We start from the raw sequence: 24,435 nt of genomic DNA, 5'->3' as shown, positions 1-24,435 counted from the left end.
GCGTTGAATAAGGCAGGGACTAAGAACCAGGGCGCTTATATGTAGTTTTACGCTCTGAGCTAATATATGGAAAAGGTGAGTTTTTCAAGATCAAAAGCAAGACTTCAATTTCGCGCTGTGAATGAATAATAAGATCTGCTTGCGCTAGTTGTAAGCTAACGCGTACGCTTTTGCGTTTGTTCTGATTAAAGAATATAGCAAGAAAACTCTCTACTCTGGTATCGAGTTTATTTGTGAGTTTCTCAAACAATGCTTAGTCGTGACCAAAACCATTTTTGATGGTTTCTTACTCTTTCTGCTTGTTTGGCGAGTTTGCAAATGTTTTTGAAAGGAAAGTCTGACGCGTACAAGTAGCTCATTTGCATAGTGCAGCGCTAGCACTTTCCAGTCCGAGTCGGTGTTTTCAATTCTCAACAAATCTTGACAAAGATTTCTTTCGTTGTCTTTTGTGCTGAGATGCTGCAACAATTTTCACCAACGCCAAAGGCTACTAACATCATGTGTGTTTCTTCAACATGGTGAAGTTTTACATCGCGAAAATAAAATAGACAAGGAGTTTTGATAACTCGACCAACAAAATCGAAATCGTTATTCGAAGTTGATTAAAGAAAGTGTCATCGTAATTTTGCTGATCATGATTTCTGCTGTGTTCACATATTTTCAGCTAAACTTTTAATATGTTCTCAAACATTTATCAACCTTAAACATATTCAAAAACTATAGAGATATTGTTTGAGTTCGATGAACGTTTTCACACGAAAGTGCGGAAGTCCAATTTGTCACTTTTACTGACTGCAGAAAACACGCATCGGCGGGCCCTCTTATCCATCGACAACAGACAATTTATTGGATTTTTACCCAAACAAAACTGAGCAGTATCTACAGACGTAAAGATACTGGGCCTTGATGAAACATCAAGCGTCGCTTATGGCAATTCGGGCGAAATCCAAACTTGTAATTTTGTTTTACTTTTCGGTCGCGATAGACTCTGGCGAAATTCCCGCAAGCGTCTGGTAAGAGGAGGGAAACTTTGAAGTTATAAACACCGCTACAACCAAATATATCCAACTAGTTTTTCGCTGTGTTATGGTAAAGCTGTTAATCTTCATTATCTGTGAAATTTTGAGTGGAGTAATTAAGTGGTGCTCTTGTAAAAGAAGCAGTGGAAACCACAGGTCACCCAAGCGTAATATAACAGCTTTTATAGAGAACTGTGGCTGAATAAAAAAGGTGTGTATCAGTCCGGTGCTTCACATCACGAACCATAACATGATCACCATGGCGATGAGCATTTTCAAAACATGAAAAGATCCAAGATGGCAGCCGAATGCGGGAGAATATCGAGGTAAAAGTATTCGCTTTAATAGGCCCTTTGCAGCTGGGGTCACGTGACCAAATTTTTCCTATAAATTTGTATATTATGGGCTATAACTTAAAGAATAGCAGAAATGGAAAGATCGCATCGAAAATACCAAAATGGCCAAGTTTGAGGCCCCTGGAATGAAAGAGTAAGTTTATACGACTGTTTGAGTTTTCGGAAAATTTAGAGGATTTGTATGGAAAATGTTGCTGGAGAGCAAGGTCTTGCTCTCCAACAACTTTTTCCACAGAAATCTTCTTATTCTTTTAAAAATTCAGACCGTCATAAAATCTCATTCTTTAATGATGGGGGTCTCAAACTTGGCCATTTTGATATTTTCGACATGCTTTTTCCATTTCTGGCATTCGTTAAGTTATAGCCCATAATTATATGAAAAACAGGTCACGTGATGGCTTAGCTGTAAAGGGCCTATTTGGCTTTCATTTCGACTTTTCAATGCCTAATTATAGGAAAACGTCTGCAGATTAATGCAGATTCTTCAATGGATTTGGTCGCTCATTACACCACGCCTTTCAGTCATGTGCCTTCCCCCCATACACTTCCTCGCACGTTTCCTTTTGAAATTCCCATGCTTTTACATTACTCCCCATTGAATTTCCTACATGTGAGTTCCGCCGGCGATTTTGTTTGTTTCCCAGGGGTTCCCGATCGGGCCAGTTTCTCCCAGTACCATAGCCGTACATTAGTTGACCCTTGTGTTCCCTCACTGCGTTTACTCTCGATCGGCTAAGAAAAGAATTAGGTGTTAAGGGCACTTAACTTGATAAAGGTTCCAGTGATTGATAAGAGTTTCAGACGGAATTCGACCACTATCTATGAACATTTATAAATAGGGCTTAAGAACAGGGTATCGTTATGTAATATCGTCGTCCCTAATACAACTGCTAAACGAATATTCTATCATTAATGCAACTCTACTACGGAAAAAATGCTTCAAACATATGTTTTTATATAAGAACCTAAAAGATCAATAATCAAATTAAAAAGCAAAAACGCTTATAACATCAAAAAAACGCAAGACGTGAGTTTCAGAAACGGCTGGAATCTTCTATTTCCTCTGAGATTAAAAAAAAAGTTACATGAATAAGGACGCCTAGCCAAATTATGTTGATTTCAAATGACTAATTGTAAATAAAAATTGTCTTATCAGAAATCATTTGTTGGGCGAAATATGCAGATCGGCCGCCATACCATAGTATCGAGAGACACATCTTTGCGTCTGGATTGCGAAATTAATGTTATATAACAATTGCCGAAAATAATTGACCTTGAATCTAAAATCCCGTGAAGAATTAGCTATTAGCCTTTTTTTAATCCCATTTACATGCTGTTACTCGACATTTGTGTGAAGCGATAATGCAATCGTAAGGAAAATATCTTGGCTGATGTTTCAATTTACAGATTTGGTCCAATTTAGAGTGATTTTAAACATGAGCGTTGTACTGAATGACGCGTAATAGTATAGCGAGACATTTTGCCAGGATTTGCAAGATTTGTTTATTAGCAGAACTGCAGTCTCTCCCATCCTCGGAGATCCAGGGGCAGTCAGAAAACTTTCAACGCTTCAATTTTTACCAGATTTATTTCCTCCCACCCCAACTTAGTGCCCAGGGTGCGAGGATGCGGCCACTCCTTGCACTGGCCGTAACAAATCTGAAAATACTTCACGTGTAACAAGACGTTCTGGCGCAACTCGTCCCCATCGTCATTGAAGGCTTTTTGTCATTCTTTTTTCATAAAAATGTTACGTCGGGCATATAAAGAGCTTGAATGGTTCTCAGCTGGGCTGTTTTCTTTTTTAGTATTTTTGAGGCATACGTTCTCTTAATTTCGATTACGTCTTTTCCCAAATTGTATGGATAAGACCACAATAATTAGAGACATTGCTTAAAATGAGTCTTAAGGTGGTCTTATACCTAAAATGTTTTTTTTTTTTTTTTGCAAAACAACTCTGTGGAACAGTTTTGGTATCAAGGATTTTGCACTCTGACTTCAAAAATGAGCTTTTCCAGGTCACGTGCCACGATAGTTAATGAATAACTAGCTCCTAAGTGTTAAAAAGTGGTGTTCATCCTAAACACGATAACGTAATAATGAATGGTTCGAGAAGTATGGAATTAAGTTCATCCTGTCCATAAGCAAGTTGTCCAGGAGACAAACCTCAGAAAACAGTGTTTTGAGGGGTTTTTTCTCGTGAAATGTTGAAAAAGTATACTAATATTAACTAATATTAACTATATTAACTAAATAACAGGGCAAAATTTCATAAATTGCAAATTTTGGAGGTTTAAGACCTAGATAATTGTGTCCTTCATCAATGTTGAAAATTTGACAACATTCGGTTAAAACCCAGTGGAGATATCGTGTGCGAGATATTGATGATCCGTCTATTTGGTCATTTTGGGAAATAAGGCTTTAAAGTTTTACTTCGGTCTCCGAGAGCCCAAAGTAGCCCTATAAACTAGGGGGGAGGTTAGGGGCAGGGGGAGGGGTATATTTAAAGGTTTTACATAAATGTTTCATTGAACACCCGAATACACACCAGTCATAGAAATGTTGACCAAGTATAAGGAGCGTATAAGATGGTAGAAGAAACAATGTTCAGGACCATGATGGAAAATTCTCATAACTACACATCTTTAAAGCGTTTGTGTAAAGTATCATTAAAATGTACTGAATTGAATCCATTTTGTGAGTACTTTTAGACTGTAAACAATGGTTGCTATGGGTGTTGCTATGTTGAAATATAGCTAGAAGTGTTCAGATTTCTTAATTTAAACGTAAACTCAGGAGTTATTAGAGGAAAATCGTTTCAAAATACGATTTACAAATGAACAGGGATGTTGAATCTTCATGTTCCAAACAAATGGTTTTTTGGAGAAACTGATTCATATCTGAGAGTACAAGACCCCCTTAACTTAAATTTTTTAGGGATCACTTTTTTTTCATTTTAGCATGTAGCAATATAGTTTAACGTGGGTTACAACTTATAGAAGAGCGCGATTTCATTTCAAATAATGTTTGGTTTCAATTGATCTCAAAAGATCTCAATTGATTAATGGGGACCAATTTAATATTAATAGATAGTTCTGGCTTTAGACATTTAATGTATATTTTAGACTTATTTTTAGAGGACCCTCCTAAAACCACCTCTGGGTGATTGGAGATCTCCTCTTAAAATATCAATTTATTATGTTGTTATATTATTATAGTAAAAATATGGAATCCTTTTAGAATCATTTTAAGAAGGATCATGCAATAAGAGAGTTCCTGTTCTCCTACTTTTCAGAACTGTTTGTTTAAGTAATCGACCACTCTTTCTATGGGTTTACCGGCGCAATAAACCACGCTGGAAGTTGGAAGATCGAGAAAAGCTTGTAAATCACGAGCCTTTAGCAAGAAGGCTTTCTCGTGTTCTCCCAACATCCCGCGTGGTTTATTGCGCCGGTAAATCCATAGGAAGGGTGTTCTATTGCTGTTATGAAATAACTATCGTCAAAAGTCTGTCAATGAGAGGAAAATTTATTGTACTTTCGTGATCAACTTGCTTTTTCTCATCAAATTCATGAGATGACGCGACAAACCAATCACAACGACTGATAGAATGAGAACACAGACTCAAAGCCGGACACAAAATCCGCAGAGCAAATTAAGCGACGAAAACACAGAAAAAACACAAGAAAACGTGTCTAATCAAATATGGAAAAAAAAAAAAGCGTGAAAGTGGGCTTAAAAAGAACAAGACTAATAGACAATTCTTCGCAGGATTTTAGATTCAAGATCAATTGTTTCTGGCGATTTTATAAAAGATTAAGAATTCGAAAGGTCATTAAGTAAGTAAATATGTAATTTATTCCATTTCAATAGCAAACTTGCCCAATCTTCCGTGCCAGACGTCGGCATACCTTGATGGTATGCCGATGTGCGTGTTTCGCCCAACAAATGATTTCATGATAAAACTGTTATTTTTATGCTACGGTTTTTTTAAGTTTGGCTAGGTGCCCTTATTTAATTATGGTTTTTTTCAAAAAAAATCTCAGGCAAAATATAAGATTCCAGCAGTTTTTTGAAACTCACGTTTTCTTGATATTTCAAATGCTTTTGTACTTTGATTTAATTAGTGAGCTTTAAGATTCTAATGTAAAACAACTAATATCATTCTATGCATTTTCTCCGTAATAGGGTTGCATATATGAGTGATAGAATATCCTTTTAGCAATTGTATTAGCTACGGAAACGTTATATAACGATCACAAGTTCCTGAACTCGAATGTTTACAATGGTCGATTTCCCGCTGATTCCCTTATCACTAAACCCTTTATCACTTGAGGTGCCAGATAATAATCAAACTATAAAGCATGCAAGTGAATAAGACCTCTCATAGCGGTGACTACAAAGAATAAACTCCATTTGAAGTTAGACAACTAACATTAACGCAAATCATTTAGCAAATGTTCAAGCTCAAGGCCAAAGTCGAATCGTCCATTTAACAAATCTTTTCTGCCCTATTTATTCTCTGTACATCCTCTCTGTTTAAAAGTCAATAAAATCAGTCCGATGACCACAAAGAAAGCAAGTCGGAAACATTTTGGAAGCACAAGAGGCATTTGCGTTTAGGAATCCGTTTATAAACAATACTTGAGTTGTCTGTGGTACAAATGAAGTCCGTTGCCACTTTTTCCCACTAGATCTCACCGTGAAAGAATGCAAGTTCATACATGTTTTTGAGCTTCGTAAATTCTTCTTACCAAATGTTATGTGTGGCATTGAAGAATAATAAAATATTAATAAAATATTCTCAAAAGCTCACTGCTTCTTTAAGACTGACCCAGACAAATGAACGTCCAAGACCCTTGAACTCAGCCGTCTCGCTGAAAATCGATTGCAGGTTTAAACCAAATTTCATCGATAATCTTCGATCAGAGAGCATGTTTTCAACGTTTTACCAGCTCTCCAACAATAGTTCTCTTGAATGGCGCAAATCTCTCGACACGGTAGCAAGTGAAACTATTAGGTGTTTATATTTGGGCTCGCAGCTCAACAAAGGTTAGACTCTTTATTGAATGTTCTTGTCACAATATGTCGTAATTGCATCGTTGTGTTCGTAGCAAATGTTTTGCACCATATCCTAGAGTCTCAAGGCATTTTATCTGTTCTTGAAATTCAGCTGAATTTTAAGCTTCCTCATAAAATTTCATTAGACTTCAGGTTAATAGATTTCATCCTTTACTGAATTCCTGCTTAGACAATCGATGTCGGAGCTCAAGACACATGTCAGTTGTTTATACTTAAAGCGATCCCTCGTCCAGTGAACCATTTTAAACTGTAAAACTGCAATAAACAAAAGACTTACATTTTAGGAAGAAACAGACCGGATTCAAAAGTAGAACAGTATTTGATTTTGAAGAAATAATACCTTAATCAAAGTGCAAGACTACGGTTGGTGCAATTCATGAATTGATAAATCGAGATCAGTATCAAGCAATATCAAGGATAATTCTCACAACCATGACTACCTGCAAAAATTTTGTGATGACAGTGTATCACAGTGCTTTTCGTAAGGAATGCAAATGTTGATGGTAATTAAAGATCCCATTTCGAGAACGAAAGATTTATGGCAAAGTGCACACACCTTCAACATTCTAAACAAGCACGACATCATAGTTTAAAGAAAGAAAACTATTGTGACTTTTTCGATTTTATTCATACACGAACAGCTCGGCTGTGCAAAAGATCGGCAGAAAATTTAATAAATAGAACAAGACAAACAATTGAAAACAACCTTGAGCATTGAAACGACAGAACACGGTCAACCTATAGAATGACTTGCCTTGCAGAAAGGATACGTGAACCTTTGCATGACTTGTTAAAATTTTAGGATTCCTTCTGTTTGGATTCTAAATTGTTTGCTTTTCGGAACAAGAAATTAAGCTAAGAATAAAAGGCAGTTTGATTTATAGAAGGAAAGAAGTGCTCTGTTTCGAATTGAATTTTGTCATTTTAAAGAATCAGTTGCCAAAGACTGCCGGATGTTAAAGTTGATCTGCTTGGCCTCACTGAGACAGGTGAATTCAAATCTTCGAATCCAATATCTACCTAAATGATACATAACATCCATAAATGCCATACCACGCTATTAATTTTAGGAACAATCTGTAAAGACTCTTCAAATTTTGCAGAATACTTAGAAAAAATAACATGATTCCGTGCGAACATATGAATTTCAACCCATACGCGACCATTCGATTGATAAGGGCTTTAAAATTTACTGATTATTCAATACTACATTCAACTGCGTTCAACTTGTCATAACAAGTTCCTGAAAACATTCATTATAATACAAGAGCATGAACCTGAGAAGAAATGCAAAGAAAATTTTATGCAGCATGTACATAATTTACAGAATTCCAAAAGGAAGAATGGTTATCGATGAGTTGTGTTGTTTTCCTTGATTGGAAGGGAAGGTTAGAATTTTGAGGCCAAGCACATAAACTTTAACATTCCGTCTTTGTCAATTAAGGCCTTAAAATGACAAATTCAATTTGAAAGAAAGTTCTGATACCATTCATAAAAATTTAGTTATGCAATGCTACACTCTGAAACATTAATTATCATTTATAAGCATAAAACTGGAAAGAAATCCAACGAACATTGTATGTAGTATGTACATAATTTAGAAGAAAGAGCAACATGAGGGACACTGGAAATATTAATAAAAATCCAGCTGAGGAAAGAGACCGAGTGGATTGCGTAACCACGAAGTAGACACATGTTGTATTTTGAATACGTCTTGAAGTTGTTTAGATGTTGCCTTAGGTAGGTATGGGAAAAGGTGCCTATATTTCCCTTAAGGCAGAAAATGTTAGTGTAAAACATAAGATTTCGATTCAAAGTTATATATAGCTTAAATAATTAGTTTAATTTAATTAAATGAGGGCAAAATCAGTTAGCCCTGAGGTTTCACTCAGCTAAAACCTTTACTCAATTTCTCACGGTTCTCTTATGTCTGTGGATAAAACACCAGTGCATTGTGTAACTTTTCAAATGAAAGCTGTTTAAAGGTGCTTACAGGGTTGTAGCGTTTACTATGCTGCACAAAGTGTACATGATGGCCATAAATTTTAACTCATGGAGGATCAGACCCTATTACATAACCAATAAAATGGCAGTTACCATGTTCTCTAAAGTCACTGGTAATATGGTTTATTATTCCCATACACACTATTTTTCCAACTCTAGGTTTGTGGATGAAAAACCCAAGTGTATCGACATCATTTAAATATATGGTACTGAAAAGTCCTTCAAGTGTATGCAGCTCTGTCAGGAGAAGGGTTAAACGCAAACAATTTATTCCTGCTTCATTGCTTCAGAAAGGAACTAAACGCACTAGGCAAGCTGTTAGCCTACACTAGGCTACAATTGCTATTCCGTTTGCATAATTCACGAGCTCTGAAGTTTTAAAACTATGAAGGCAAGCATAAATTAACAACTGAAACACTAACTCAGTCTACCGTTTAAGACAATGGAATGTAGACACTTGACGGCGGCAATTGCCTAAAGCAAGACCTTTTGCTAAAACATATTTATGATTACTATTTTCGACTCATAGAAGGCGTGATAGTCTTGTGCAACAAAGGAGACAGTCAATTAAAATTTCATAATGTAATTTTGAGAAGTCAATCTCAATGACAATGCATGTTGTTATACCAATTGTAAACAATTTGGAAGAAGTTGCTATTTTCGTACGATCTGTTTTGTATAGGTTCTTCTCATATGGCGCCTAACATCTTTGCTCGCAATTAACGTCTGACAGTAACCAGCACTAAAAGTTACTAGAGGAACTTTGAGATACGAAGTTTTCACTTGTAAGGAGTGCTAAAATACATTCAGCTTTAGTTCAATACAGTAAAGAATGAAGTATACACGTGTATACTACATCGAAATGGCCGTAGACATCGAATATTTACGCCAGTATTTAAATTTCGTGATAGCTTAAACCAGTGCTCGAGAGAGATGGACATAGCATGTGATTTCTGTCTGCTAAGAGAGGCTTAAAAAGTCAATTATCTTTTAATTAAACCTTACGTCCATTGTTAAAGGTTAACCACTGTGAAATGAACGTGCTTTGAGCACTTACGCACATAGATCGATTCACAGACGAATTAGCTACAAATCTGCAAATCCTTTCATCGGTTTTACAAATTATTAACTACAATTGCATTGCTAGAAAGAGGAGGAAAAGGACCATGAAGCAAAAACTTGATGATTTATATAGCAAAAACATTTCGAAAGCTTTCAGTGAATGTTCTGTGGTGAATGAATAATTTTCAGTCAATGAGCGTCTGCCCTCTTGAAAGTCAACACCGCAGACTTTTTAAGTCCAGGGAGGTTTTCAAACGAGCGTATTGATGACTATCTGTGACCTTATAAGTTGCTATGCAAATAAACTTGGAACATGTGGTACCCTTAATCTTTTAATACTAGCTTTGGCTTCAAGATTGTTAGCAATAGATCGGCTGAAACATGCTGTTCCAAACAAGCGTGGCTGGTTTTAGTTTACACTATGGCCAGGAAGGTTTATTTAACATCAGTATCCGCACGAAGCTGATTATTATTGTAATATGAGTACCATGTGTGGTTTTATAGTTAGGACGTATTTTACATATAATATAGATAGCACCTGCGCGCGCTCTGATTGGTCAAAAACCCATGTTTTATCAGAACGTAAAACATAGAAAAAGCGTGTTTAATTGTTTTTGGCCACATTACCTCTATGTCATAAAGCAAATGAAGAAGCCTAAGCCGTGCACTATACACTGCGATAAAACAATTTGAGGACACTCGAGAAATGTACACAGTAGACCTATTATATCAGGATGTGACGGCCCTACAGAAAGGATCTCATCTTTTGTTGACCACCTTCTTCAGCCAATAGCACAAAGACAAGCCTCGCATCTTTAAGACTTTCTTAACTTCATCGAGAAGACTAAACTGCCTCAGAACACCATTCTTGTCTCAATGGACGTCACCAGCCTCTACACAAACATACCACAGGAAGAGGGTATTTCCACAGTATGCGAAGCATACGAAGACTTTAATGCACGAGAACCCTCCAGAAATGCTAAGTCTGATTCAAGAAACCTCGTTCCAATTCAATGGGAAAGATTACCTCCAAACTCATGGAACAGCCATGGGAACGAAAATGATGATGGCCGTAGCTTTTGCTAACATATTTATGGCCAAAGTAGAAATAGAAATACTCAGACAAAGTAACACGAAACCCATCTCCTGGAAAAGATTCATCGATGACGTCATATCTATTTGGAACACAAGTAGAGACAAAATAGAAGATTTCCTTCTAAGGGAAACAGTTTTCACCCAACGATCAAATTCACGGCTGAAATCTCAGAAACAGAAACTACGTTCCTGGACACGAAAGTGCACAAAGGTGACAGATTTCAAACGAACACATTTCAAACCTACAGAGACCTTTCATTACACGAATTTCTATTCGTGTCATCCGCCAGGCGTCACGAAAGGCTTTATCAAAGGAGAAGCGTTAAGGCTTCTGAGAACGAATTCCTCTCAATTTACTTTTGAGGAAAACATGAGTAATTTCAAAACACGCCTGCAGAATAGAGATTATCCAGCTAGAATTGTAGAGAAACACCTTTCACAGATTAAATTCTCTGACAGAAAAGTGTCGATAGCACAGAAAAACAAAACCGCACAAAAGAAAATACTGCCCTTTGTAACGCAATACCACCTGGCGTTGCCTAACCTAAAGGACACACTCGTTGGAAATGGCGCCTAATAGGTAATCAACCACAACTGAGAGAAATCTTTAAGGAGCCCCCCATCATCTCATATCGTAAGGGAAAATCCCTAAAAGACATCCCAGGTAAAGCTAAGCTATGAAGGTTTTAGAACTTATTCATCTGCGAACGGCAGGAGTCGTGCACTTGTGAACACTTTCTGATCACAAAAATATTGGCGGATCGACGGATTTGGTGAAAAAAAAAAAGGCACAGATCGGCTGATTTGCATACCGCTATTCACCCCCCTCCTTTTGTACAGAGATTTTATTGATATTATGTCTCATGGCTTTTCCACCCTTTCCTGTTGTACAGGCTGATTTTTCAGAGAAAATGTGGACATTTTGCAGAGATTTATTCCAATAAAATGCTTACATTTTACCGACTTTATGTGTACTTTTCTGTAACATTCTGCGTAGTTTATTTGTGTAGATTTTACTGACATTGTATGCTTCTATTTTAACTCGAAATTTACAGATGTAATATAAAAATGTTTTTCTCCTGCCGTTTTTACAGAGCAAATGTGCAGATTTACAGAGATATATTTTTATGCTGTAAATTTTACGCCCAGGATATTATAAAACGTAATATCATGGGTGAGAACAAATTACTCTATAATTTTGGCGAAAACTTTCAGCGTTAATTTATAATTTCACATGTGAAATTTACAAAATTGCCAGGCCGTTTGGCCCGAAATTTCTCCATTTAATAAAAAAGTCAAAACCGTAAGCGTAATTTATTACCCATGATGTGAAAAGGTAATCAAATGGTATACTCGTGAAATTAGGAAATAATTTCAGTTGCTTTTTGTCAACATTCCTATAATTTCCAGAGCCGTTAGACGGGGGAAATTATATGAACTTTGAGAAAACCGGCTTGAAATGATTTCCTAATTTCACTCGTCACCATATGATTACTAAGTCTTGGAAAAAATGGCTAGTTGTGCTATTATCCCTCTTTCAGGGCAACACCCACATTCAAAAATGAAAAATGTAAATTGAACTACCGGCCAAGGTACTTTCCCCAGAATTGCATTATCATTTCATACAAGTTTCGAGTAACAGCGTGAAATGGGCTTAAAAAGACCAAGGCTAATAGCCAATTTTTCACAGGATTTTAGACTGAAGGTCAATGATTTTTGGTGACTTTTATATAAGATTAAGAATTCCGGAGTGAAATATCTCTTTCTCTAGACTGTGGTATGCCGATCTGCGTGTTTCGTCCAGTAATTGATTTCTTAAGAGATAAACGGTTCTTTTTTCGGCAAATCACTCTTACAATCAACGTAATTTGGCCACATGCCCTTATTCATTTAGGTTTTGTTTTCAAATCTCCAACAAAAGAGAAGATCCCAGCGTTTTCTGAAACTCATGTTTTGGGTTCTATAGGATATTTTGAATGTTTTTGATCTTAATTACTGAGTTTTTAGATTCTTATATAAAAATATCTGATTTGGCATTCAAAATTTTCCTATCAACGAAGTTTTTTGAGTGATATGCTTTTGATTTGTTTACCGTGGAGCTATTTTAAACACCACGTAACGGTCGCTATTAATTCCTTGTTTATAGCGGGTGGTTTCAGATTTTTAACGTGCCAGATTATCAAAACATAATGCATACAAGTGAAGTAAACCTCTCATAGACTGCAAGGAATATCTACTAGAAGTTAGACAGAGATATTAACACGAATTATCTTTAAACATGTCTAACGATTTTTTTTGTCCTGTGCATGCTCTCTGTTGTAATCTACTCGTGCATCTTGTTTACACAGGAAACAAGACCACTTTTTACAAAAGGGTTTAAATCAGCGTGACGGCCACACAAAAAGCAAGTACCAAATACTTTGGAAGCAGAAGAGGCATTCGCACTCACAAATCAGTTTATAGACAATAAAGAATACTCGCGGTGCAAGGTTGGGGTGTCTGTGGTACAAGCGACATGATTTTGTACCTTTTGCCTCTGATCTCCACTCTCTGATAACTTATACCACGATGAAAGAATGCAAGTGTGTACATTTCTTTGAGCTTCTTTTCACCTGATGTAGTGAGTGGCATTGAAGAATAAATCTTATTAGTAATAAAATATTCTCAAAAACTCACTGCTTCTTAATGGCTGACCCAGACAAATGCCTCCAAGACCCTTGAACTCAGCCGTCTCGCTGAAAATCGATTGCAGGTTTAAATCGAATTTCATTGACAATCGTTTGCTTGAGAACATGTTTCCAACGTTTTACCAGTTCTCTAAAGACGGTTCTCCTGAAGAGCGCAAATCTCAGTTTCGGCACGGTGGCAAGTTAAGCCAACTAATAGAGGGGTATACGTGGGCTTGCAGTTCAACCAAGGTTAGAGTCTTTATTGCATGTTCTTGTCACAGCATGCCGCAGTCGCATCGTGCTGTTGTGAGCAAACATTTAGCACCATATCCTGTAAGAGTCTCAATACATTCTATCTGTTATTACGATTCAGCTGAAATGTAAGCTATTTGATAAAATTGGATTAAACTGTCATGTTAATAGATTCCATCATTAGCAATTCCTGCACAGATAGTCGATGGCGGAGAAACACATTTTAAAAATTTGTTTACATTTTAAGTCATTCCTTAGCCGGTGAACCATTTAATATAGGTATAACCACAATAAACAGCAGAATAGTTCTTTTCGAAAGAAGCAAACTGGATTAAAAAGTGAAACTGTATTTAATTTCGCAGAAATGGTACCTTACTCAAGGTTGAGATAGGGGTTGGTGCAATTCGTCAATCTGAATATCAAGGGAAACTTGTCACTACCATAACTAATTCAAAACTTTTGCCGTGTGTCACAGTGTTTTCCTTTGTATGAAGCCACAAAAAACCTAAATATTGTCGTTTATTAAATCTCCCATTTCGAGAATGAAAGATTTGTAGCAAAGTGCACACACCAGCACGACGTCACAGTTTCAAAGAAGGCAAGCAGTTGTTAGTTTTTCGATTTTATTCATAAGCATTAAAATTGCAGAGCATGTCAGCGGCACAAAATGATTGGGTGAGCAGAAATGGGATCTGTACCTAAAGTTTACTGGTTCAAATGTTCAAGGTACCTTCTGTTTCTCTTTCACAGTTTTTAATCCAGCTAAGAATAACACGTACCTTAACTCATATGAAAAATTTCTTATATTTGACTTTCTTCTGTGCTCCAACTAAAGAAACTAAACAACCGCTTGGACAAACAACCAAAGATACCACCAAAAATATTATTAGCATTCAACTTTAATTGTTTAGTCGAAGTCGTTAAGCCACGACTGAACAACAGTGATCCAACCTATATTGCTTTTGTCTTAAAAACATTCACCCAATTGAAACTAGATGATAATGAATTAAATCAATGCTTTCCTTCGAATTGAATTTTGTCATTTTAAGGCCTCAATAGGCAAAGGCTGAATGTTAACGCTGATTTATTTGGTCTGAAAGGTGAATTCAAATGTCTGCTTAAATGATACATAACATCCCAAACTGCTATGTCAGGCTATTAATTTTAGGAATAGATATTTAGTAGTTGCAACAATCTGTAGAGACTCTTCAAGTTGTGCTGCATAGTTCGAAAAATTACATGAATCTGTAGCTAGGAGTATATGAATTTCATCTCAGACGACCATTCGAGTCAGGATTGAAATATTTTTACTGACTACTCAATGCCACTTCAATTCCTGAGTTCAACTTGCTATAGCATGTTCCTAAAAACATTCTTTATAATCAATAAGTATGAAACTTAAAATTTGTGTAACGAAAATGTTAAATAGTATGTACCTTTAGAGATCGAAAGAGCAATGTTTGTTTTCGTAGCGAGCGGCCAAAGGTAGCAGAGTCTTCGTGTTGTGTTGTTTACATTGAAAGGACAGAACACTAATTCACGGTCAATAAGCCGCGCTATAAAATACCACAACTTGAAAACGCCAGAACTCCTGCTTCAAAACTAACGGACGATAGCCGGAAAGGTTAATAACAAAAGATATCTAAGAGAGACACTGAAAACACTTCCAAACATTTGGCTTTGGGTAGACACCAAGTTAATTAACTACAATCTTAGGGTGTCTTGTCTAAATGTCATGAGGTAGATACATGTTGTATTTTTAAAGTTTCTAGAGTTCTTTGGTTGAACTTTCTTTAGGATGATGTAGCACAGAGGTACCATTTTTTTTACTTGTAGCAGAAAATGGTAGAGTAAAGATTTCTAATCATAGCTATAAATATCTGCATCGAATGGTTGAATCTTACATTGGATGGCAAAATCTATTAACCCTAAAAATTCACTCCATTGACCTTTAGCGATCAGCCGTCGTTTACTTTACTTCTTTTAACGACACACTGGCTTGTGAACATTCAAAAGAGACCTGTTTAGGTATGCTTACAGGCTGTATTGTTTATTTTGCAGCACAAAGTACACACGATGGTTATAACTTTATTCATTGCGGACCATTCATTGCATGACCTATCAAGTGAAGGCTATTAGGTACTCATGTCTCTGGTAATGTTTCTAATTGTGCTTGCTCACATTATTTTTATAACTTTAAGTAAGTATCTCAAAGCCCAATTTTGTCGACATTTAAACGAAAGCCAGTGAGTCAGGATGCTTTCACTTGCATAAAGGTCTTAGAGAGTTTGTAGTTCTGTGGGCCAGTTGAAGGGTTAAACCGCAAGCAATTTGTTCTTGCTTCATTGCTTTACAAAATCTATAAATGACGCAATGAAAGATATTCAACTAGTTTACAGTCGCAATTCCGTTTGAAAAATTCACGAACTTTGACTATTTACAATGTGAAGGCAGCCACAAGTTAACAGTGAAACATTAGGCTCAGGTTACTGATTAAGACAATGGAATGTAGACACTTGACTGGATCAATTGCCTAAAGCAAGACCTTTTGTTAAAACGTATTTATGAGCACTATTTTCGATTGAAAGAAGGAATACTGAATGATATTCTTGTGCGTCAAAGCAGACAGTCAATTAAAATATCCTAATTTAATTTTGGGAGATTAATCTTAATAACAATACACGAGTAATGCACTACTTGGAAGAAGTTGCTATTTTCCTACGTTCTGTATTATATTGCCTCCTTCTGATATAGCGCCTAAAATATCTGTTTGTCAAATAGCGTCTGACTATAAACATCACTAAAAGCTACTAAAATAAACCTGAGGAACGTAGTTTTCACTTGAAAGGAGTGCCACCATAAACTCAGCCTTAGTCTAATACAGGTAAGAATGAAGTATATATAAACTACATAGAAATGACCGGGGACACCGAATTTATACGAATAAAATGTAACAAAATCCATTTCCGTAAAAGAAAATAATAACTTAAGGAATAGCCCTTAAAATTTGGAAACGCAAGTAGAAATACAATATGCTTATTACCGAGAAACATTCGAGACATTTGTGCTATTATTTTAATCCCGCGACAGTTTCAAGAGTAATGACCATAGCAAATGGTTTCTGTCTGTTAAGCGAGGCTTAAAAAGTCAACTATCTTTTAATTAAACCTTGCGCCCATTGTTAAACGTTAACCACTGTAAAGGGAACCTGCATTGAGCACTTATGCTTATAGATCCATTTACCGATGAATAAGCCACAAATCCCAAAATCCTTTTATCGACTTTAACATATTATTAACATTAATGGAAATGTTAGAAAGCGATGGCGACAGACAAAATGGTGCGCGCCTGTTTTTTTGTTGATATGGCAAAACATTTCGAAAGCTTTCACAGAATGAAGTTAAGTGAATAAATGAATAATTTTCAGACAATGAGTGTCTGCCCTCTTGAAAATCGACACCGCAGACTTTTTAAGTCCATGTAGGTTTTAAAACGAGCGTATTGATAACTATCTCTGACCTTACAAGTTGCTATACAAATAAACTTGGAACATGTTGCGCCCTTAATCTTTACTTCAAACAAAAGTTGATCTCTGGTTTCTGCTTCAAGAAAATTGACGAATTACATAACAGAGCTGCTGAAACATGCTGTTATACACGTGCTCGGCCCATTTCAGTTAACACTACGGCCAGGAAGTTTTTAACATCAGTATCCGGCTGGATTGTCAGTTTATTGTTACTTCAAACATCGAGGTAATAGCATGTGCGATTTTATTAAGACTTTTTGAAGATTAACTGTCTTTTCAACATTAGAAACATTTCTGTCCAATTCTATCTTTCAATTGATGTTTCTTGATGTCCAATGCCTTCATATTTGTGACATTACAAATGTGACTGAGCGAAAGACATTGTTTTAAATTCAGGAGATCTTTTTTTTTAAATAACTCAATGGTTTCGTTGAGAACCTGATGCCATTCCTCTTTTTGTTTTCATTATATTAACTGTTTTTTTTATTTGTGGCGTTTCAAACAAATAAAAAAGAATTTTAAAAAAATTAGTTTCCTTTTTTAGGATTTCAGTGATCAAAATGAAAATAAATATCTATTACAGGTGGTATCCTGTTTCATCATTTCTGTGTTCCAAGAGTGATTCAATGCCAGTACGGAAACGAAGAATTTCTTGATAACTATTTAGCAGAGGGACTAATACGGGATTGCATGGTTCAGGACTGTCCGCTTTTCCAGGACTGACTGACTGACTGGTTTTCTGAATGACTGTTTGACGGTGAGACAAACGGACAGACAGACTAACTGACTTACTAACTGACTGACTGACTGACTGACTGACTGACTGATAGCCTGAAAGAATGAGCTAAAATTATAAGTTTTCCCTGACTAAATGAATGACTAGCTGACTGTCTGAATGACAGATTGACTGATAAACAGACAGACAGACAGACAGACTGACTGACAGACTAACTAGCTGACCGCCTGCCTGCCTGACTGACTGACTAACTGACTGACTGACTGACTGACTAACTGACTTGGAAATGACTGACTGACTGAATGAATGACTGACTGACTGACTGCCTTGGAAATGACTGACTGACTGAATGAATGAATGACTGACTGACTGTTGACTAATTGACTGACTGACTGACTGGTTAACTGACTTGGAAATGACTGACTGACTCACTCACTCACTCCCTCACTGACTGACTGACTGACTGACTGACTCACTGACTCACTCACTCACTCACTGACTAACTGACTCACTGACTGACTCACTGACTGACTCACTGACTGACCGACTCACTGACTCACTGACTCACTGACTCACTGACTCACTGACTCACTGACTCGTTGACTCACTGACCGACTGAATCACTGACTGACTCACTGACTGACCGACTCACTGACTCACTGACTCACTGACTCGTTGACTCACTGACCGACTGAATCACTGACTGACTCACTGACTGACTCAGTGACTCACTGACTCGTTGACTCACTGACTGACTGTCCGTCTGACTGGCAGTAGATAATTATCGACATTATCAGACTTACCACATAGCGGGAACGCATGATTCAAGTATGTGGTCGTTAATGTAATACTTCCTTCTTAACTTTGGAAACACACGCCTCTCAAAACTAAGAGAATTCGGATAATAAACTACGTGAACAGATTAGTGCATAACACCCCATAATCTCATAGCAAACCCTAATAAACCTGGCAAACTCGCCTTTTCACTTTAATATGTATTTGTAGTATATTTGTGTTAACTTTGTATTTACGTTTTCTTTGCACTCACTCGCGAAATTAAACCTGGCAATCGAATAAAGTATTTACACATTTTAAACTGCGCAATTTCAGACAAAATTATGACATAACCTGTCAAAAATGTTAACAATGTCATCTTACGCAATTCAATTACGGACCTGATGAAATATTAAGATATAATCTTACTTATGCAACTACCATGGCAACTGTGGAAATGGATTTCCGAGCTAAAATTGGAATAAGGGAACATTAAACTCTAGACGAGTTCGAACCGGTATACCTTTTGCATTCTTGAGTCAAAATTAAGATGCCATAAGTTAAAAAATGAAGATTGTTTAACTTCCGTGATTTTAGGTAAACCTTTTGTAAGGCCGCGTCTTGACCTAATCAAGAATGAGAGATAAATCCTTGTGATATGTTTTTGAAACTGATACTTCGAAAATGATATGCGACCTTTGATTTGATTACTGCTGGTCTTGTCATGTTTGGGGTTTCACAAAATATGCATGTCTTTCAATACTGGAAAAGAACGCAGCCATTTTCCTGCTAAAACACATTAAAGCTTTTTGAAACTCGAATGTTTTGGAGGCCAGTATTATATGTATAAAGATGCTTCCTTACTCTAGTCTCGCCAATTAATGAAATGATAAAGCAAACATTTGAAGATAATCATGGTTATTTTGAACTTTAGATTTTAGCCTCCTCTGACATCTTTTTTAAAAGCAATTTTATGTAGCCGTCATAAGACTTTAACGGACAATGAAGGCAACGTGTCGAGAAATTCGTCCTTGACTTAAAAAACCACAAATTTTCCCAGTTAGAACTTTGCAATTAGGGCAACAAACATTCGGCATAAACTGTATCATCAGAGCAAGGTTTAATCGTATACTTCTTAATGTGGGCAGATGATTTGTAAAAAGAGTGGGGGAATGAATAATTTTTTTTAAAGCGTTTAGCAACATTTCATAGTTACACGGGAATCGGTTTCGTCGCCCAAGGTAAACCCTCGAATTGACCCTTAGAATTATGAGTCTTTGCCATTATACCCTGCAGTTCTTCACATGCAGTTACAAATGTGGGTTACAGTTATTTAGCTTAGAGGTATCTGTAGTGATTTTTCTAGGTTCCTTATATTTGCAGCTTCGAAATCAAGTGTAGAAACCTTAATGTTCAAGATAAAGAATTATGGAACCCACTGAGTTCTCGGTTGAAACAACTGCATTTATCGAAGTACCGTATCATATGATTTACCCAATTCATTCGTCCGATATTTTAGGTCACTAACTATGCACAGTGGTGTGCTGTCTCTAGAATTTGCTTTGTACATTGAAACTACCTTTAAGTGCAAGCTCTTGGTCTAAATCAGTGGACACTAAGGAATTCGTTATTGATTTTTTTTTTGTCTCGAGTTATTTTAAGGCCATTATACGCAGACAGCAAGGCTCCCATGCATTGTGTTTATTACTCAACTAAGTCAGTCATATCCAGCTGTCCCCCGGTGTTGCAAATGAATAATTTCTTGGTGTGTTCCTTTTTATTCTTTTGTTCTCCTTTCAAATGCAAGTTTACCGTGAAAATTAATTGCGCCGCGCCCCGAGTCGTCTAAATAAAGAACTAAACTTGATTGCGTCAATGAAGAAACGGATCACTGCTTCACAAGGCTCAAGCAAATTGGCACAGTCGTGTTCTTGTTTCAAAAAATTTTAACTACAACATTCCAAACGAATTTCTTGCAGCAAAACCAAAAGGTGGCGTGCATTTGATATTTAGCCGGAATGCATTGAATAAAATCGAACATTCCAGGGGATATGTGAATTTAAAAAAAGCTACGGAGCATGGTTTATTTATGTATTTTAGACATAGCTTCAGGCGTCATAGCTTCATAGCTTCATGGTCATGTGATTTTCAATTAGATTCTATTCCTTCATTGAAATTTTAACCAAGGCTTCGTTAAATTGGTTTACTCAGTACTAAAGTAAATACAAGTTCTGAAACTATGGGCCTTTTATAATGCAGCGAAACGAATTTGGGCTCAGTTGCAGAATGTCCTATCCCTCTTGTTTACTGGTGCAATATATAAAGATTTGCAGCATTGCTGGGAAATAAGTTACTCTCGATTACTCGTATTTCTGTCTTATCTAATTACCATGAATTATATTTGCATCGAGTCCGGCATAGGTTGAAAAAGGTTTAAAATAAGCCATTATGAGTTATTTAAGTTATTCCAGGTTGATACTGTAGCTTAGGATTATACGATTTTTTAGTTTTACCACTTCAGTGAGTAATTTAAGTCCCAACTAAAGAAGCAAGAAGCAAGTTGGTATTTTCAGCCAGCTATTTTATTCAAACGTTCTTATTTTGTTTCTTATTTACTATACAGGTAAAGGGCGTATGCAGCCACGTTGAAAGTGCTCCCAAATGGCGTGTCATTGATTGAAAATCCAAAGCCACAACACAAAGAAATCTATAGCGTAGCTTGTCGACAAAACAAACATTATCAGGAATTTCCATGCCATCTACTGTTGAACAGCAGGCAAACTGGCTGCGTCCAACAGCCGATTTGCTGACGAGCAAGACCGTCAGATAAAATGGTTGTACAAATCGTTCACTTCTGCGGGGAAAACTGACTAACAAGTGTATACGGGAGGTGGCAGTATATTTGCTATATTTTGTTTGCTAACAATGGAGTTAGCTTAGGAAATTTTGAAAAGTTACTATAACTTCCGTAAACTTCACACAAATTATTGTTTCCCGGTCTGCTGAAACTAAACACGATGGATTTTATTATTTATGCTCGAAGTTTCTTGCAACTATGAAGCCATATATAAATGCGAATATAAAATGAGTGTATTCATTCAGTACTTGATATTTCCATCACTGCTTTACTGCAACAGAACGCTTCTGACATTAAATCTTGTGGTGTTCTTTAAAAGCCAACAGAGAAAGTCTGTTTGTTGCAAATTGTTTTATCGTGTGTCGTATCCTAAGAGTTACCGCCCTGCCTGTTCAAGCAACAGTAATATACATGTATAAAAGTTGAAATCTCAGTGACGTTTAATTAACACACTGGCTTAAAATTATCAATGAACGCGGCTTCCTCCCTGCTGTTGTTTATATTACATTCTCCAGTTGTTTTGGTTAGAGCACAGTGGACCATAGCCTCTGCTGGTCACGTTCAAAAGCGTATTGTGCAGAAATTAAAATGCACTTTCAACTGTATAACTATTTCCGGTCAGTTTGATCTGTTGACTACATTATATTCGTTTGAAGGAAGGACACGCTTAAATATATAGGGCACAAAGAAAATTAGCGGGGAAACTGAAAGACGTTTGGAGAAAGGAAAAGGTTTATTGTTGAGTAATTCACATCATGTGCCGAGTTTTAATTTCGTTCCCTACCGGGATTTTACACTAAAACAGCGACACTCTGGCGACAACTTAAGTTTGTGGTTCCTTCCATTTATCAAAGCGAGAGCATTGTAGAATATTGGTCGCCTAGCGTTTTGACTGCCATTAACACACGCCGAAAAGTAACTGTAAATAATTAAGAAGCTTCGCCAACCCGTACGTTGGAGAACAACTTCAATTTTTTTTTTCGTTCTTTTCACTTATGCCACGGCTTTCAAACACAGCTAAATTTCGTTGGAAAGGCCACGAATTAACTAACCACTCAACTAAACGATGCTTTAAATTCTAGTTCTACGATTGCTCTGTCGTATGGCCAACGGAAGTTTTTTAAAAAATAGACTCGAGAGGATAACGCGCACGAGTTGCGACTCAATTCGCTCGCTTGTTGCGCAATGGTCGTCGTAACTCAAGCTTTACCGGGCGAGGCATCGATGAAAGTTTACAAAAGCAAGCGATAAACTAGGTCAACGAGAAGAAAACAAATATCTCAGACGGACTTGAGTATTTGTCTAAAAGATTGACCCAAGTGACCGCCATTGTTGTGTTGTTGTGCTTTCAACATTATCTGCAGCCTGATGAAGTGAAATTTATATGTAGCCAGAAAAAAAAAAAAGAAAACCTCACAATTTTTTGTGCGGATTCTAATGTTATATTAATTTTGTCTGCAATGTGTTTCACTCAGACATAATGAATATATTTCGTATGGCCCGAGGTTAAGAATGTTAATTAGAAGTGTGTGTCCTTTCAGTTGCCACACGAAAGCTCAAATCCTTTATTCCCTTTTCTCTTATTTCCAGAAGAAATAAATTACAGAGCTGCAGTGTCCACTAGAACCAGAAGTGAACACTTCAAGTGGAAACTGCTAGAAACCCTCACTACGAAAAGTCTTGAAGGTCGAGCTTTTCCAAGGTGACTAGCCACAACATGAAATATGCGCGTCAAAACACAAGTTACTCGCCCGTAATCAAACATTCCATCTACAAATTGTGGATAATGACTGGAATTTGAAAATAGTCAACGCTGCGAGAACACGCAAGCAACCTTTTCCTCTCCTTACGCGAGTTCAACAACTTCGTAGTGATGTGACAAGGTTTCCCTTTGTATTGGTGCCCAACACAAAGAGGTTAATGCCAACAATTGATTGATATATAATAAAACATCGAGGGCAATTGTGCTCAGGTTCTTTAAGGAGCCCTGGGTTAAGACTTACAGCATGTTACAGTACATTTTCCGAGACCAGGTCGATTCAGTTAATCAATATTTAAACACATTTGAAATTTTCTCGCATTAATTTTGCTCTCACCGAGTAGAATTCAGTGATGCGTTTTAGACACAAAGCTATTGACATACACCTGGAATGGAAATTGATCTATTTCCTCTTCCCATCAGAAAAAAATTGTTACGAGGAAGTCGGGTTTCAACTCATAAAAATTTTCTAGTGGCTACTTCAGCGGCAAAAATGAATCTTTCCCTTTAAAGTGCGCTTGTGCCTCGAAGCTGTAGGAAAATTGATCTGGCGTTGCATAGAATTTCAAAAAGCTCCGACAAAGCGAATTTCAAAGCTCAGACATTCGAACAATCGAACGAAATTGCTTTTAGCTAATATACATACGACGCAGACATTGTTGAATTTTATGAGTACACGCAAAACCCAGCCTTGCACGCAAACTTTTAATTGGGTTTTCAAGGCGTATTTTACACTAAAAATCACGCGAGGCCTTCCTTAGACCCCTTTGCCCGCATAAAGGATTGGTACTTCACGAGGGGAGAAACCACTATGATAAAGATATACCAGAGGTCGATAGGTCGATAATTGCAGCGAAGTAATGTGATTACAACGTGTTCAACCTTGGAAATAGCGTGTATTGTTACAGTTCGAAATCCCGCAAAACATTAAACTAACAGACGTGAGCTCATGGCATCACGCAACAGTAAAACAGGGAAGATTCCGACGAAGGCAGCAGCATTTGAAAGGAAGATTTGAGAACAGGAAGTCGCAGAAAAATTAATAAAAGTTAAAACAAATAACGTTTCGCTCCAGCGTTTTCTCAGCTTCATTCGTGTCGAGGCCGGGCTGATTTCTGAGTGGCACATTATAGCACAAAAGTGACGCAGAGTAAACATTGCCCTTTATTTTGAATAAAAACTAAGATCAACGAATCTGCAGAAAAGGAATTGTGTTTATCTCGTGTCTGAGGAGATTAATACAA

At 36.9% G+C, this 24,435-nt stretch overlaps 1 long non-coding RNA gene across 3 annotated transcripts; it reads left to right on the top strand.

Moving 5' to 3' along the window:
* The first annotated feature begins 11,890 nt into the window (after window positions 1-11,890).
* Window positions 11,891-23,942, top strand: LOC145462292 (uncharacterized). Of its 3 annotated transcripts, none has more exons than XR_014041179.1 (2): window positions 11,891-13,536; window positions 21,199-23,942. It is a non-coding gene; the product is annotated as an uncharacterized LOC145462292 (long non-coding RNA). The 3 variants fall into 3 exon arrangements; XR_014041180.1 differs by having other exon boundaries at window positions 11,891-15,678; window positions 21,199-21,940; XR_014041181.1 differs by lacking the exon at window positions 21,199-23,942 and adding an exon at window positions 15,601-15,673.
* The last annotated feature ends 493 nt before the right edge of the window (window positions 23,943-24,435 follow it).

This window comes from Orbicella franksi, chromosome 1 (genome assembly GCF_964199315.1).
Source record: "Orbicella franksi chromosome 1, jaOrbFran1.1, whole genome shotgun sequence".
NCBI classification, from domain to species: Eukaryota; Metazoa; Cnidaria; class Anthozoa; order Scleractinia; family Merulinidae; genus Orbicella; species Orbicella franksi.
The sequence above is the reverse complement of the archived record's forward strand: the minus strand, read 5'-3'. Positions and strand labels throughout refer to the sequence as shown.